Here is a 15475-nt window from a genome sequence, read left to right on the forward strand (position 1 = left end):
TTTTTTGAAATAATATGGAAATAAAAAGTAATCTTTATTACAGCATGTGCCCATGTTGAAATTTCAGATTAATTTTCATTTAATGTACCTTAAGTTGTTGGCTGCTTCTTGATGACAGGGAGGTGCTATAATTTTCATTAAGATATCTTGAATTTCATCAGAGGATGGGTTACTTCTGGGAAGGTTACTATTGACAGCCAATCCTGTTGATGATATAGATTTTCTGTTAAGCTTTAATTACAGATGTTTTTTCTTGGCTTTTTGTTGTTTGGTTTTCCCCCTTGACCTTTGCTTCAGTAGTCTCTTGTAGATATTTTTCTTTTGAAGGGGTATCATTTTAAGAACTTGTAAACCCTAAGTCTTTAAAAATACTCTTCAGAATAAGACTTTTATCATAGGTGTAGCATAGGCAGAGTAAAAGCTATATGTGTTGTTAATGATTTTCTTTTAAAAATCAGAATGCTAATTTGTTGATTTTTCAAGAGAAAAAAGGAAATGTCCAAAGCCTAAATAAAACATTCCTGAATATTCTGGTTATGTCACTAGCATGTTCTTTCTTCCAAGCAGATGTATGTGGGGCTGATGTTATTGCCTTTTTGGGAGGGTGGTAATTAAAAAAATAAAAATAAATAAATCAGGATTGATTGTAAAAAAATTAAATCTCACCTGAGGATGTTTTTATTGATTTTAGAGAGAGAGAGGAAAAAGGGGGAGGGGGAAGAGAGAGAGAGAGAAACAAAGAGAGAAAGAAACAGATCAGCTGCCTTCCATACATGCCCCCACTGGGGATCGAACCTACAACCTAGGTATGTGCCCTGACTGGGAATGGGGATCGAACCCACAACCTAGGTATGTGCCCTGACTGGGAATGGAGCCAGCAATCTTTTTGGTGTACTGGACAATGCTCCAACCAACTGAGCCACCTGACTGGGCTGAAGTGTCTTTTAAGTCTTTTTTAAATTTGTAAATTCCTTCTTTCCCCCCTCCCCCCTCATCCTTGAAGTTTATTGAACAACCTGGTTTATCCTGTACAGTTTCTTACAGTCTGAATTTTGGTTTAGTTTAACAGGTTTCTCTATCCTCTATATAGTCTATAAGTTGGTAGTTTGATATAGAAGCTTGATTAAAGTTTAATTTGGGGGCGGGGCACCAGGTGACCATAGTTGGTATTGAGACATGTATAATATCTCGTCTTTTTGTGATGTTATCAGCTGTTGGTATTGCTATTGGCTTTTGAAAATCCTAAATTGTCTAGATAAGAAAGGGGAAACATTGCTTGGAAATGTACACATAGGACTCCTGGTGACCATTTTGAAAGTGAGGCAGTGTGGTGTGGAATCAAAGAAGACCTAGGTTTTCGTTTTGGTTCCCTTGTTTAGGAACTGTTTGATCTTACATAATTAACAGCAACAACAGTAGCAGCAGCTACCATTCAGCTAGTGCTTATTTTACACCAGGTTCTGTGCTAAGTGCCTTATATACATTGTGTAATCTAATCCTCATAACTACCCTGTAAGCTCAGGCATCTTTTTTTAAAATATATTTTTACTAGAGGCCCAGTGCATGATTGAATCATGCATGTGTAGGGTCCCCTACACGCTTTTGCTTTCGATCGCGGGGGAGCTGCGTGCCTGTCCGCTGGTGCACCAGGCCTTTCAGAAGCAAAAGGCCTGGTTCCGGAGCAGACAGGCACCCAGCTCCCCCACTTTTGATGGTCCGCGGCGGGACGTGAGCCCGCTGCCCCAGAGGCCCCTTCTGTTCCGCAGCACAGCCATGGTGCAGACGCTGAGCTCGCGCCACCACTGGCGAAGCGAGCTCAGCGTCCCGCTGGCCCAATCGGCTACCCCGGCCACCCCGAGTCCCGCCCCCTGCACCTCCCGCTGGCCCAATCGTGGGCGTAGCGGAGTGATGGTAATTTACATATTACCATTTTATTAGGTAGGATTGATTTCAGAGAGTAAGGGAGAGGGGAGAGAGAGATGGAAACATCAATGATAAGAGGGAATCGTTGATTGGCTGCCTCCTGCATGCCCCCTACTGGGGATCAAGCCCACAACCCAGGTATGTGCCCTTGACCAAAATCAAACCCAGGACCTTTCAGTCCGCAGGCCAGTGCTCTATCCACTGAGCCAGACCAGCTAGGGCAAAGCCCAGGCATCTTTATTTTGAGGTTCACTTGGCCGAAAAGCAGTGAAGCAGGGATTCCAAACTTGCTTGATTCCAATCTTGTGCTCTTGATCTCTTTGTTCTCCCATCTATATCACGTTAAGTGCCATGTCAGTCACTATACTTTCCGTCCAGACCAGTCAGTCATTGGTGCCACCAGCATATCGGTGAAATCGGATATCGTGGGCTAAATGGAAAGGAAGACAAAACAGGCTTGGCGCTTAACATCTAATCTAATAATAGACAAATATGCAAATTGACCACACCTCCGACACACCCAGAAGCCACGCCCACAAGCCACGCCCACCACCCAATCAGAGCGAGTATGCAAATTAACCCAAACCAAGATGGCTACAGCCACAGAGAGCAAGGTTTCCTAGGTAACGGAGGAAGCCAAGCTTTCTGCCAGCCGTTGCAGGCCTAAGCCTCCACTCAAGCTACAAAGTTTCAATTATAGAAGGTAAACAAATTCAAACAAATGGCGGCAGAATGGAGCTTGAGAGGGCAGGCCAGGGTTGCTGCCGGCAACAGGGGAAGCAAAGCTTTCCGCACACCCTGGCCGGGCCCACCAGCTTAAGGCAACAAAGTTTCAATTATAACCCCAACACAAATGGCTACGGGCCTCGGAGGGAGCCCCAGGCTTGGCCCTGCTCCAGGCTACAAAGTTTCAATTGTAGAAGGAAAATAAATTCCAGATACCAGGGCCTCTGCTTGCGTTGCCAGGGGGCGTGGCCTGCCTGCAAACCACCACAGGCCCCTCGCTCAGGCCGCCCCACACCCCAAGGGAACCCCACCCTGATCAGGGACACCCTTCAGGGCAAACTAGCTGGCCCCCACCCCTGTACCAGGCCTCTATCCTATCTAATAAAAGAGTACTATGCAGATTGATCATCACTGCAACACACAATATAGCTGCCCCCATGTGGTCAAAGATCCTGCCCCCATGTGGACACAAGATGGCCACCACAAGATGGCCAGCAGGAGAGGGCAGTTGGGAGGCACCCGGCCTGCAAGGGAGGGCAGTTGGAGGTGATCAACCCTGCAGGAGAGGGCAGTTAGGGGTGACCAGGCCGGCAGAGGAGGGAAGTTGGGGGCAAACATGCTGGCAGCAGAGTGGTTAGGGTGTGATCAGGCTGGCAGGCAGAAGCGGTTAGGGGCAATCAGGAAGGCAGGCAGGCAAGCAGTTGGGAGCCAGCAGTCCTGGATTGTGAGAGGGATGTCCGACTGTCCGTTTAGGCCCGATCACACTGGGATCGGGCCTAAACGGGCAGTTGGACATCCCTTGAGGGGTCCCATATTGGAGAGGGTACAGGCTGGGCTGAGGGACAACCCCCCTCCGTGCACGAATTTCGTGCACCGGGCCTCTAGTGTTAAATATAAAAGCCTAATATGCAAACTATCCCCTCGGGAGTTTGACCAACCGGGAGTTCGATTGCTCGCTATGACGTGCACTGACCACCAGGGGCAGCGCGAAACGAAGGAAGGCCCCGGCTGGCAGCTGGCAGCTGGGGAAGGGAGGACCCAGGGAAGGGAGGCCCCAGCCAGCAGCTGGCAGCCGCTAGGGACCCTACCCATGCACTAATTTCGTGCACTGGGCCTCTAGTATCTGTGAAAAGGGGTATAAATATAGCTGCCTTACCTATCTTGTAGGGTAAATGAAAAATTGTGTGTGAAAGTTTCTTGAAAAATATTATAGATGTTAAAATGAGAAGTGTGCTGGTTTGATAGTAGAGGCCTTTGCCTTTGGCTAAATAATAGTGAAAAGTTTGGATGGAAAGAACTCTTTGGTCATTTTCTAACTTCTGTTTCCATTACTATTGCTGTTGACATATGGGAGAGTTTCCGTCTCTTGTTAAAATTGACAATGATAGAAATTTTATGTGTGGTAAATGTCAGTGGTCGCTTAAGAGTTGCTGGGTGAATAGTGATGTCTTAGTTTTACTTCATGGGCCATATAGGTAGGCTTAATACAAATATTTTTAAGTGAGAGAGCAAGAGCATAGTCACAGTTCTTTTATTAAAAGTAGGGGGGAGTGTTAACTGGATTTGTGATGTTATATTTCTTTAGCTAGATTGTGGGTATGTCCTATATGTTAAAATTATTTTCAATGCCTTTTTGTATGTCTGAAGTATTTTATTATGAATAAAACTATTAAAGCGCTGATCACTAGTATTTGCATGTGTAATAGACTAAGAAAGAAATAGGTGTGAAGTTAGTACTTTTAGGTCTAACCTTCAGCAGTTTGTTATCAATTTATAACTTTTAGCAATTTGTTATGGTAAATTGGTAATGAGTGCACGGAGAACTGTGTTGAGAAGAGATCTATGACCATTTCCAGCTTAATGGCAGAGGGTATTGTGATTGACTTATGCCTGCCTCGTGCAGACATATAGAGTTTAGTAATATGTGCTTTGTTTTTGCTAAGCCTTGGTAAAGTGTTTATCAGAAAGTCCCAGAACTTGACCTGATCACATTTTCTTGGCACTCTGCTTCTTGTAATTCTTCTGTTACTCTGATTCATGTTGTCGTATTATATTTCCTATGGTGTAATATCTAGAATTTCATTGTGATATTTCCAAGAAAGATTTCCCATTTATTTTTATTTATTAATATTTTTATTGAGTTATAATTCATATACCATAAAGTCACCATTTTAAAGTATACAATTCCAATAACAACAGACCCCACAGAAATACAAAGGATTGTTAAAAAATACTATGAACAACTCTATTCCAACAAACTAGACAACCTGGAGGAAATGGACATATTCCTAGAAAAATACAACCTTCCAAAACTCCATTAGGAAGAATCTAAAAAATCTCAATAGGCCGATAACTATGGAGAAATTGAAGCAGTCATCAAAAAGCTTCCAGAAAACAAAAGCCTGGGGCCAGATGGCTTCACAGGGGAGTTTTACCAAACATTCAAAGAACTAAAATCTATCCTCCTCAGACTATTCCAAAAAATTCAAGAGGCAGGAACACTTCCAAGCTCATTCTATGAATTCAGCATTACCCTAATACCAAAACCAGATAAAGACAACACAATGAAAGAGACTTACAGGCCAGTATCCCTCATGAACATAGATGCCAAAATCCTCAACAAAATTCTAGCAAATTGGATCCAGCAGTACATCAGAAAGATCATACACCATGACCAAGTAGGATTTATCCCCGGGATGCAAGGATGGTATAATATCTGCAAATCAATAAATGTAATACATCACATAAACAAATTGAGAGATAAAAATCACAGTCATATCAATTGATGCAGAAAAAGCATTTGACAAAATCCAACACCCTTTCTTCCTAACACCCTTTCTTGATAAAAGCACTCAGAAAATGGGAATAGAGGGATCATACCTCAACATAATGAAGCCTTATATGACAAACCTACAGCCAGCATCATACTCAATGGGCAAAAACTAAAACCATTTCACCTAAGAACAGGAACGAGACAGGGATGCCCACTTTGACCAGTCCTGTTAGACATAGTACTGGAAGTGCTAGCCATAGCAATTAGATAGAAGAAGAAATAAAAGGTATCCAAATTGGAAAAGAAGACATAAAACTGTCATTATTCGCAGATGACATGATACTGTACGTAGAAAACCCTAAAGACTCCATAAAAAAATTATTAGACTAAATAAATGAATTCGGCAATGTAGCAGGATACAAAATTAATGCCAAGACATCTATGGCATTTTTATGCCCAATAGTGAACTTACAGAAGTGGGATTAAAGAGACAATCCCATTTACCATCACATCAAAAAAATTAAGATACCTAGGAATAAACTTAACTAAAGACGTAAAAGACCTGTACGCGGAAAACTACAGGACACTGAAAAAAGAGATAGAGGAAGACATAAACAGATGGAAGAGCATACCATGTTCATGGATTGGTAGAATCAACATCATTAAAATGTCCATACTACCCAAAGCAATCTAAGATTCAATGCACTCCCCATTAAAATACCAACAGCATATTTCACAGACCTAGAATGAACTCTACAAAAATTCATCTGGAATAAAAAAAGACCCCGAATAGCTGCAGCAATCCTGAGAAAGAAGAACAAAGTAGGAGGGATCTCAATACTAGATATCAAGCTGTATTACAAAGCTACTGTTCTCAAATAGCCTGATACTGGCACAAGAACAGACATAGAGACTAATGGAATAGAATAGAGAACCCAGAAATCGACCCAAACCACTATGCTCAATTAATATTTGACAAAGGAGGCAAGAACATACAATGGAGTCAAGACAGTCTCTTCAATAAATGGTGTTGGGAAAATTGGACAGATACATGCAAAAAAATAAAACTAGACCACCGACTTACACCATACACAAAAATAAACTCAAAATGGATAAAGGACTTAAATGTAAGATGGGAAACCATAAAAATATTAGAGGAATCCACAGGCAGTAAAATCTCAGACATATGCCAAAGCAGTATCTTCACCTATATAGCTCCCAGAGCAATGGAAACTAAAGAGAAAATAAACAAATGGACTACATAAAAATAAAAAGCTTCTGCACAGCAAAAGAAACCATCAACAAAACAACAAGAAAACCCACTGCATGGGAGAACATATTTGCCAATGTTATCACCGATAAGGGTTTAATCTCCAACAAACTAGAAACACCAATTAGAAAGGATATATGCACCTCTATGTTCATAGCAGCCCAATTTACCATAGATAAGATTTGGAAACAGCCTAAGTGCCCATTAGCAGATGAGTGGATTAAAAAACTGTGGTACATCTACACAATGGAATACTATGCTGTGGTAAAAAAGAAGGAATTCTTACCATTTGCAACAGCATGGATGGAACTGGAGAGCATTATGCTATGTGAAATAAGCCAGTCAGAGAAAGATAAATAATCACATGATGTCACTCACTTGTGGAATATAATGAACAACATACTGGTAAACTGATGAACAAAAACAGATCCAGAGGCAGAGAAGCATCAATCAGACTGTCAAATCTCAGAGGGAAGGTAGGGAGAGATCAACCAAAGGACTTGTATGCATGCATATAAACCTAACCAATGGACACAGACACCAGGTGGGTGAGGGCATGAGTGGGTGGTGGTAGGGCAATGGGGGGATAAGGACACATATGTAATACCTTAATAAAGAAAAAATCTAAACAATTAAGTATACAATACCATGGCTTTTAGTATATTCACAAAATTATACAACTATAATCAATAATACCTGGCTGTTTCAGTACCCCAAAAAGAAATCCCATGGAATCATACAGTATGTGACCTTTTATGTCTGGCTTCTTTAACTTTGCATAGTGTTTTCAAGGTTCATTCATTATAGAATGTGTATTTCATTCCTTTTTATGGCCAAATAATATTCTGTTGATGAACAAATATTTGGGTTATTTCTGCTTTTTGGCTATCATGAATAATGCTGCTATCAACCTTCATGTATAGGTTTTTACATGGACATATGTTTTCCTTTCTTTTGGTTGTATATGGAGGAGTGGAATTGCTGGGTCATGTGGTAGCTCTGTGTCTAACATTTTGAAGAATTACGAAGTTTTCCAAAGTGGCTATACCATTTTACATTCCTACCAGTTGTGTATGAGGTTTCTGACTTCTCCATATCCTTGCAAATATTTATTATATGACTTTTTTATTTTAGCCATCCATTGTAATTTTCATTTGCATTTTCCTAATGAGTAAGATGTTGAGCATCTTTTTATATGCTTATTGGCCATTTGCATATATCTTTCATAAAGAAATGTCTATTTCAATCTTGTGCCCATTTTAAAATTTGGTTGTCTTTTCATTATTAAACTTTGAGAGTTCTTGATATAAGTCCCATATCAGATATATGACTTGCAAATATGTTTTCCCATTATGTGGATTGTATTTTTACTTTCTTGATGGTGAAGCCATTGAGGCACAAAAGTTTTACATTTTGATGAAGGCCAATTTATCTATTATTTTTCCATCTTGTGCTTTTGGTGTCATAGCTAAGAATTCTTTGCCCAACTGAAGGTCATGAAAATTAATGCCTATGTTTCTTTTCTAAGAGCTTTAAGTTTTATTACGTACATTTGGGTCTTTGATTCATTTTTTAGTTAATTTTTCTGTATGGTGTGAGGTAGGTTCCAATTCTTTTGGCCGTAGAGATAAAGGTCATTATCTTCTAAATATACACATCAGTAAGGCCTTTCATGTTCACCTCATTTAACATTTTAATCAGTATATGATTTTCTGCCACTTCATTAGTTTCACCTTTGACTCCCTGCTAATGAGTATTTTGTTGGTCTTAAATGGAATTTCTTTACCAAAGCCATATTCACCTTTGCACTTATCATAAAATGTCAGAATTAGGAGGAAGTTTATTGATCATATATTGTCCAACCTCTTATCAGAGGAGAGCCCTCAGCATCTGAAACAGAAGGGCTTTCAACTTTTTCCTGGACTGTGAGATCGTTAGTTCTAGATGGTGAGCAGTTATTAGGTTCAGCAATTTCTCTGGCCAACTCTAGAAGCACTTAATATATGTAAGGAAACATTTATATGTACTATCAAATGAACAGGCTCCTGGAACTGTGTGGCTCAGGATCTGTGACTAACTTATTCTTGTATAAAGGCAGTCATATCCATTTGACCAGTTTAGTTGAAAAATAACAAATTTTAATTTCTTGGCAATAACATAGTCACGTAAGCATTGGTAATGGTCTTCGTTTTTATTTGATTGAACTCTGTGTGGAGCAAATAATATTCTAGTCTCTAGCAATTGTGACTTAAATGAATAATATTGACAGATTAATAAAATTAGGATACTGGGTAATAAAATGTAAACATAAGTGGAAAGTTAAATTTTTTATGGCTTAGATTTTGACATTGAAAAACATCTATGGTCATTTAGTAAAAAGTAAACATGGTGTTAAGTTTAGTATAATGAGTGTCAGGTGAATCTGCAAAACTAATAGTTACATTAACTATTAGAGTTTAAAGAAGAGATCGTACCGATTCGTTGAAAAAAGAAGCAGTTGTACGAGCCAGAAGGGAGCTTATCATATCTTGACCCTTGCTCAAATTCGGGGCATCAGAGTATGTTATAGCTGTCAGACCTAGTTTAGCATTGAGAAAGAGCTTATCTTTTATTTAAAAAATATTTTTATTAAAAACATATTTTCTGAGATTTCTGAATTATTAAAGGCACATTTAGGAATAATTTATTTTGGGGACTTTATTTTGGCACCCTTTGCTAAATTTATTTGTCCTTTGGTATTTTGAGAGCTTAAAGGCGATTCATGTTATATTACTTGGAAGAAGACTATCTTGCATTCTTGCTTGTTTTTGTCCCCCTGTTATGAAAGGAAATTAGAATATTGTGGAAAATAGGGAAAATATTTAAAAATAAAAGGAAGAAAAAAAGCACAGAGCAAGTAAAATAAGCAAGTAACTAACCATATCTTCTCCTGTCTCTATACAAAAGCTATTAATATTTTGGTGGACTTCTGAAGTTACAGTCTGGATTTTTAATTTATTCAACATTTTTTTGGTGTTTTTTCCAAAGCAAATAATTACTCTTTAGTTCATTGGATCTGGAGTTAAAAATAAACAACAAACAAAAACAAAGATCAAACAGAAACTCTCAGTGAATCTCTTTCAAGAAAGAAATTCTTCGTTCTGTCACTGTCAGCCAGCTGGTGATGTCACTCTTTGAGTAATTTATAACCTCCTATATGCCGCTTCTTGGTGGTGAATAGACTGAGCCTTGCTCTGCATGTTATAAAGGCATGATGGACCCTGATCTATGAAATATATTTTTTCTCTTTATGAATATGAATAGGTTTTTCCTTTGTTTGAGGGGGAGTGAAGACAAAAAGTTCATTAAGCTAAAAAAAATTATATGTCGTTGTTAACTGAACCTAACTAATGGCCACCCTTGTGAAATCCTATCTGATAAAGAGGGAATATGCTAATTGACCGTCACACCCTCACAAAGATGGCTGTGCCCACAGCCAATAAGGAGGGAATATGCTAATTGATAGTCACACCCTCAAAGATGGTGGTGCCCACAGCCACAAGATGGTGGCGTCCAGTCCCCTCAGCCATGCCGGGGTGACAGGCGCGCAGCATGGTTGGGCCCGCCCCCAGGCGGCTCCGGCCACTTCGCGCGCCTGCCTCCAGAGTCCCCCAGTCCCCTCAGCCCCACAGCTGCCCAGGGCCAGCCTGAGGCGCAGGCAAGCCTCGGATGTCGGATGTCGGCTGCCCAGCCGCCCAAGGCCGGCCCAAGGCACAGGCAAGCCTCACATGGCAGCTGCCCATCCGCCCAGGGCCACCTGAGGATCAGGTAACCAGGACTGGCCAAGGCTTGCACTGCCGGCAGTGGCAGCAGCAGAAGTGTGATGGGGGCGTCGCCTTCCCTGATCGCCAGGTCACCTCCCGCCCCTGAGGGCTCCCAGACTGTGAGAGGGGGCAGGCTGGGCTGAGGGACCCCCCCCCCTCCAGTGCATGAATTTTCATGCACCGGGCCTCTAGTATTAATAATAGTTATATTAGTAGAGATACACTTAAAAAAATTTGGTCTAACCCCCTTTTAATTCTCAGTCTGGTATCTGACCTTTTTCTCTCTTCTCCTACCTGTTAGTGTCATCTTCCTCCCTTCCTCTGTTAGTCCCTCAGCTTACATTGCTGCAAAACCCTTTTCCCCCAATGTATTCTCTCTCCTCTTTCTATCCAGCTTATATTCATTTTTAAGATATCTTTATATACCCGTGATTATTTCCTGTACCCCTCCTTCAACAACCACGTATACACCCATTTTGTTTAGACTACACAGTGTTTTTATTATCTATTGAATTTGAATGCCTTAATGATAGCATGTATTCTCTTCAGTAAGATACAGGCCCCACTTCTTCCTATTGGCTTTAACTTCTTATTTACACACTTTTTCTACTTACTGGTACGCTCTGGTAGGGATTAACTCCAAATTCTAAAACTAATAAAATCTAAAACTTTAACACTTCTACAAAAAAAAAAAAAGCATAGTATAAAACTTTGTGACTATGAGTCTAAAGATTTCTTAGAACACCGAAGACATGATCCTTGAAAAAGAAAAAACATAAGTTGGGCTTCAGCAAAATTAAGAACTTCTAACCTTCAAAAGACACTGTTAAGAGTGTGAAAAAACAACTGTCGGAGAAATGTAAATCCAAACCAAAATGAGATACCACTTCACACCCTCTGGGCTGGCTAGAATTTAAAAAGTCAGATAAAAACAAGTGTTGACGAGGATGTGGAGAAATCAGAAGCTGCTGATGGGAATGTAAAATCATACACTGCTGATGGGACTGTAAAATGTTGCAGCCACTCTGGAAAGCATACTGGCAGTTTCTTGAATCTCTCTCACACTCCTTCAAGTCTTTGCTCAAACCTCACCTTGAGTAAAGGATGTGTACTTATATCATCCTATTTAGTGTCACAAGTTTCCCCTTCCCTTCCCCCTTACTTAATATTCCTCTTCCCTCCTACATACTATCTTCTAACCACCCCCAGTGCATGCCCCCTTCTAACATACTATATAATTTACTTATTTTATTGTTTACCTCTCCCCACTGAAATGTAAATTCTGTGAGTGCAGGGTCGAGTAGTGCCTAGCTTTAGGTAGCCGCTCATTAATTACTTGTTGCCATGAATGAATGAAAACTGGGACTGACTCCAAATTCTCTTGCCCTTAATCACAGTGATATACAGCCTCTCAAACATTTATTTTTGAGTTTTCATGATGACTTTGTTTTTATAATGATGATCCAATAACTATACTGCTTCACATAGTTGTACTATATTTAAATTATTTCTTGATATTTAGTTTATTTCTGAAAGATAGAGTTACTCAGTCAGCAAGCATTTAGAAGCCTTTAGTATCAGGCTTTGCGTGACAGCTTCATAAAGATGAAGAAAATATGGATCTTGTCCTCAGGGCAATCTCAGACTATAATGGCAGTAGATATGTCAACAAGTATTGTAATGGTATCTGATAAGGGCACATAGTAGAGGCATTTTGAAGTTACAAAGAGAGGACACCAGTTGTAGTACCCAACTCTGGGAGCTATAGGTTGGATCCTGATTTGGGGGTGGTGTAGAAATGGAAGGAAGGACACCTGATTAAGAAGATGCTATAGTAAAAATGTACATTGAGTTATGGTTTTGGCCACGTATTAAAATAGATTGGAAGTAGGCTAAATATTGTAAAGGATAAAAAGGTTGTAGTAAAACTTTAATTAATAACAATATAATAATGTTCTCTAGTAATTTATAGGCTAACACATTGAACTAGTAATTGGAGAATGAATCTTGATTTTAAAGAAAGATCTGAAAGAAGTAATATATTTAAATTGCATTTACCTTAAAATATGTAGTACTCATATCCTTAGTAAGATTGAGTTTTTAGAATTTCTTTAAACTATAAACAGTGGGTGTTATAAATTAATAGTTGTAAAGTGAACACTTTTTTGAGTGTTTATGTACCAGGCATTCTCTTAACATTTTGCTTATGTTACTATAGAATAATATATTTTACCTTAATTATTTATATGATCAAGCCATGATCATCTGTAGGTAGATTATTTGCATTTGGGTTATTCATTCATTTCAAAAGACATCTTCATTGATTGCCCTTCCATTTTCTCCTCAATATCCTTCTCCCATTTGTTTTTATCAGCTTTAAAAAATCATTTATTATTATATTTGTTATTATTTATCATATTTTGAAATTTTTTATATTTCAGTTACAGTTTGCACTCAACATTATTTTGTATTAGTTTTAGGTGTACTTATCATCTATTTTTAAAGCTGTCAAATAGATTGTTTTTGTCTTTCTACCACATTTGTTGACATTTGATGGGTCATGATGAAAGAGCAAGTGTCATGTAAACCTGAGAAAAGTATACAGACTAATTTTTTTTAGTCTTATTTCTTAATTTCCTGCTTCTTAATATTTCATTTATCCAAGGTTTTTCTCCAATTACAATTTAATCATCTATATAAGTACACTTGGAAGTCATTTTTCCCAGTCCTACTCAATATCACAGACTCCTTCCCCTGCTCTCCAGGAAAACAATTCTTAGAAACCATAGAGTTTTTAAGTATTTGAAGACTTAGAATTAGAGGAAAGAGGAAAATTATGGGACAGAATCCACTTATGGGAGCTGATTTCAGACAAGGCTAATGATGGACTTTACGCAAATATATCTTCACCAACATTGTCTGATGCTTTTTAAATTTCAGTTTGTTATGTTGCCTGAAGTTCTATTAAGCATTAATTTGGATGGACAAATACCTGCTTTTTAGATACCTCTGGTTAGGTTAAGAGTTTGTAATAATTTTTATAAATTGTTCTAGTCAGATTGCCTCTCCACCTCTAGTTGTCATATTCAGTAGTTTTGATTTAAACAAAAAATGATCAATTTGTTTACCATTAAGAGCTGGAAAAGGATCGTTGTTTTAAATATATATTTTAAAAATTGATTTTAGAGAGAGAGGAAAGGGAGAGGGAGAAAAAGAGATAGATAAACATTGAGGAAAGAGAAACATTGATTGGCTGCCTCTTGCACGTCCCTTATTGGGGATTGAGCTCACAGCCCAGGCATGTGCCCTGACCGGGAATCGAACTAGCGACCTCTTGGTGCATGGGACAGCACTCAGCCAACTGAGCCACACTGGCCAGGCAGGATCATTGTTTTAATAATTAAATTTATCTTGGTATTTATGTTATGACATTTTAGTGAGTAAATCTTTATTGTGACTAACACTATGGAATTTTTAGCTAATCAGGGATATTTATTTTGGGAAAGCTGAAAAACCTGTTTCTTACACTTTACTTTTGCAATAATATGGCCCTGGGTATATGTTTCGTATTTTTGGCTTTTGTCCAACTTGTTTCAGGTGGCTTATTCTTTTCTATTGAGGCCCATTGTTCTTAATCTAGCTTTTGTTTTCACGTAGCTACTTCCCACTAGTTTATAGTCTATATGCAAATTAACTGTAATAACAAGCATTATTCTAGTCATTCTATCTCAAGCAAAGTTAGTTTGCATTTTCCTTTCACTTTGTTCAGTACTTCCTTTAAAATGGTCAAGTCCAGAGTTCACACATATTTAGACTTGGATATATAGGACTTTGCAAATCTCCTCAGTGCTGGTAGGTAAAGGAGAGACTGAAATACTCTTGGAGGTGGAAAAGTAAGAAAAAGAAAATGCATTTATAAATATTTTAAATAGAAAATATGTTTTAAAAGGGGTTGAATGATTGCTATGTAGCCAAATTCTTGTGGGGATTTCTTATATATCAGGTTTCTTGATAGCCTCATCTCAGCAGTGTTAAAGCCTCATAACAAAACAAAACAAAACAAAAAAATTATCCTACAGCTTCCTGAATGTTACAGAGCCAGACTACCTAGAGGGGCCGTGATGGATTCCTCAGGTGAAAACTATCTTTGCTAATTTTTTGTTTCTAGGATAGGGAGATGGGAACAACCCTTTTACCAAAAGCCAAACAAAAAACTGACAAAAACCCATTTCCCTTCCTTGAAAGCCCACAAATACCATCATTGGAAGGTAAAGTCATGGATACGAAAGATCACCCAGGTAGAATGTCTAGAGAGAGAACAGATGATTTAGGTGGAAGATCATAGGAACATACATCTAAAATGAGAATTCTCCTCATAAGACTTTGAGAAGAAATGACTAAAATCATAGGACCAAAAATTCAGGAGAGTGTGAGCTAACAATTCTGAAAACATTATGCATGTATACTAGTGTTAAATAGATGGATAATGAGTCGTGGGATCCAGGTTTCTCACTTTTGGAGAGTTGAGGTTACAGATAGCCATGCACAAGGAAAAGGCTAGAACAAACCATATAGTACTGGGTTTGAGTTAGAGACATCAGTATGAACTCATGTTTAGCTTAATATAGATATGGATGCAGACACATTATAGATATGTATGTATATGGATATAGACACATTGTGTGTGTGTGTGTGTGTGTGTGTGTGTGTGTGTGTGTGTGTCTAGTATACAGACATATTTTCTAGCTCTTGTCTACTGCTCAAACCTCACCTTGAGAAAGGACCTATATATAATGACACCCCAGTAGCATTGAGCACACCAAGTACCCACATTTTGATTTCCAAGACTGTTATCCAACAAAAAGGACTAAAGCTCCTTGGAAAATGTCTGATTCCAGGACTGGGGCAGGGAAGATACACATGAGCTGGGGCCCTTTTGTGTTGCTGGAAAGCAAGAAACTGCTCAAAGTCCAAACGAAT

General features: G+C 38.9%; 1 protein-coding gene and 1 long non-coding RNA gene across 2 annotated transcripts in view; one reads left to right on the forward strand and one right to left on the reverse strand.

Moving 5' to 3' along the window:
- NCOA1 (nuclear receptor coactivator 1) overlaps positions 1-15475 on the forward strand; it is a 167265-nt gene that overhangs the window by 17594 nt on the left and 134196 nt on the right. The window lies entirely within an intron of this gene.
- The window catches only part of LOC129151936 (uncharacterized), a 114553-nt gene continuing 101370 nt past the window's right edge, over positions 2293-15475 (reverse strand). Inside the window, exon 3 of the long non-coding RNA XR_008558645.1 lies at positions 2293-2353. This is a non-coding gene — a long non-coding RNA (uncharacterized LOC129151936). The remainder of the gene's footprint in view (positions 2354-15475) is intronic.

The sequence above is a fragment of the Eptesicus fuscus genome, chromosome 16 (genome assembly GCF_027574615.1).
Source record: "Eptesicus fuscus isolate TK198812 chromosome 16, DD_ASM_mEF_20220401, whole genome shotgun sequence".
NCBI lineage: Eukaryota > Metazoa > Chordata > Mammalia > Chiroptera > Vespertilionidae > Eptesicus > Eptesicus fuscus.